This window comes from Notothenia coriiceps, unplaced genomic scaffold (assembly GCF_000735185.1).
Source record: "Notothenia coriiceps isolate Sejong01 unplaced genomic scaffold, NC01 NC01_scaffold00002766, whole genome shotgun sequence".
NCBI lineage: Eukaryota > Metazoa > Chordata > Actinopteri > Perciformes > Nototheniidae > Notothenia > Notothenia coriiceps.
Window position 1 is genome coordinate 1 of NW_011335467.1, and position 2,617 is coordinate 2,617.

Below are 2,617 nucleotides of genomic sequence, written 5' to 3' on the forward strand. Positions count from 1 at the left end.
AGGGAGGAGGCTTCCAGAGGAGACGAAAGGGAGGATACACAAGAGCAGACTATGCGGAAGTGTTTTCACTACTTCACCACCTTCACAGCAGCTGATCTGACTCAGAGCTCCGCCCCCACCTTCACAGCCTCTGCTCACTGCAGCTGATCTGACTCAGAGCTCTGCCCCCACCTTGACAGCCTCTGCTCACTGCAGCTGATCTGACCGTTAAAGGAGGATCAGAGTCATTAAATGTTTAAAGAGCTTCATTAAGAGTCAAAAATCTCTTAAATTAATGAGGAGATCATACTCTATAAAAACATTAAAGTGTGTGAAATATACTTACAAATACAATAATAATGTTTTGATAATAAAATAACTTACAGTTCTTACTTTTGGTTTTTGATGCATGTGTGGTAGACCCACAGAACATCAAACATTTAGGATATAAATACGGGTAGCAGAACTAATACATATTTGAGTGATTTGTATCTCTCTTCTGTAGGACAAATTAAATATTAACATACAAAAGCTGATCTGAAACAAGCTAAAATACCATAAGGAAATTAATCCATCAATTATTATTATGATTATAATAACTTTAATGAAATGTTATACCTGGAAAAACAACTTACGGAGGCGGGGCTAAGACGCAAGGAAGGGACGAGTGAGGGAAAGGAGGAGGCGAAATATTCAATTGAGATGAGCCTAGTGTGTCCCTTTGATGTACTCTGCCACTAGAGCACTAACATCCTCTGCTCTTGTGCTTCACAGGGGGCAGGATTTGTAGGAGATGTGGAAGGAACCCTTTCTAGTTTTTTAGGGGAGCTATGTCTGGGAAATCCTTCATAACAAACAGTTCATCAATAGCTGCAGCATGTCACAGTAAGGACTTACAGTCTATACCGTTGACTCTTTGTATTTGGACTATTTAAATGTCCGGTGCCTTGCTCAAGGGCACTACGGCAGGGCCCAGGAGCTGAACTGGGACCTCTTCAAGTACCATTCCACACCCCATATTTAGGTCTGTTCGGGGACTAACATATGGAGCGTGGACTGGCTTGCACATCTCAAAACATTCTCTTACACTATTTATCCGTTCTATTTCCTATAAATATATATATTCATTTTGCACTGTTGGAGGAGCTTGGAACTTAAGTGTTTCATTGCCATTTCTACACTGTAGCTACTGTGCACATGACAATAAAGCCTTGAATCTTGAATGAGGGTGTCTTGCATAAGGGGTTATAGAGAGGTGTATATATGGCAGTGCTGACCTGGAGCCCACATTGTAGATGTTGTACTGTAGAGTGAGGTCTCGGCCCTCCACAGCGTAGCGGTTGAGCAGAGATTTAGAGGCCAGCAGACGGGCCCCCTCCTCTCCGGAGCCCAGGGCCAGCAGAGCCAGGACCACAAGCACGTGAAGCGTCTTCATCATCTTCGAAAAGAAGACATCAACAATTACAATCTGACAAACAATGCAGAGAGTGCTACAAGGTTGGGATGTTTGGGGTCAACATATCAGTCGATCAAACTTCATTTAAAGTGCTGGTGTCACAAATTACACATCTGTTTCAGGGGGACAACAAATGAAAAAAATTAAGAAACCCCGGGATATTTAAATAAAAAAAGATAATACAATTACAACGTGCATTAAACTATGTAAAGACGGAAAGGAAGGCTCAATTTGTACTTGAAATAGCCAAGTTATCAGGTTATCATTATAAAAAGAAACATGCTAGCTTTGAAGAGCTATTTTGATCAAACTTGATCCGTAGAAAATAATCAAAATACTAGTGTTGGAAAAGAGCATTCATTAATATTTGAAGTAAAAGTAATACATTTAGAAGTCAGTGCTGAGGGATGAAAGTTCCTGACGCATACGTGTACAATACGAGTCACAACGCTATCTATCGTTAGCTCCAGTTAAACTGGACAACGAAGCCCAGGGTCTGCGTTTACACTACACAAACTGAGGCAGTAATGTCATTATAAAATATCAAGTTATAAAATGAGAGCAATTTGAAGAGTTAACAGAAATAGATGAGCAGACTCTTACCGTGTTCTGCTGCTGTGCGAGTCGCGGATATAGAAGGAGTTGGACACGCGCATGCTCAGAATCTCAAAGCTGCTATTTGCATGACGTGTACTGACAGGGAAGTTACGGAGGGCGGGAGGCGGCAGCGCCCCCTGCTGCCTGGGGGCGGTATGGCAATACACGTTTATTCATATAGCAATTTATTTCTAGTTGCCACTCGGCAGTGTCGGTGTCTCTGGCCCAATCCCAAGCCGCCCCCTACACCCTACCCCTACACACTACCCCTCTGTTTACGCATTCGCGCGGAGGGTCCGCCACATGCTGTTCCAAACCAACGAGTGTGGAGCAGTGTGGAGGGGGAGTGGGCTATCAAGCCCTCAAACAGCGAGTCTGCAGCGGTGCTGACTTGATAATAATAATAATAATAAATTGTATTTCTATAGCGCTTTTCTTGAACCCAAAGATGGTTTACATTTGGGAGGGAGGGTAGAGAAACAAAACAAAAACAAAACCAAAACCAAAAAGAAACAAAGAAACAAAACAAAACAGAAAAGCAGTCAGGATGAAGTTGGTAGAGAGTGGGGGGCGGGTTTAAGGATA

At 42.6% G+C, this 2,617-nt stretch overlaps 1 long non-coding RNA gene across 1 annotated transcript; it reads right to left on the bottom strand.

The window, feature by feature from the left end:
- Positions 1 to 1,282: 1,282 nt before the first annotated feature.
- LOC104940844 (uncharacterized) lies at positions 1,283 to 2,147 on the bottom strand. The gene is made up of 2 exons (XR_797833.1): positions 2,039 to 2,147; positions 1,283 to 1,417 (listed from the first exon to the last, which is right to left on the bottom strand). It is a non-coding gene; the product is annotated as an uncharacterized lncRNA (long non-coding RNA).
- Between the last annotated feature and the right edge of the window lie 470 nt (positions 2,148 to 2,617).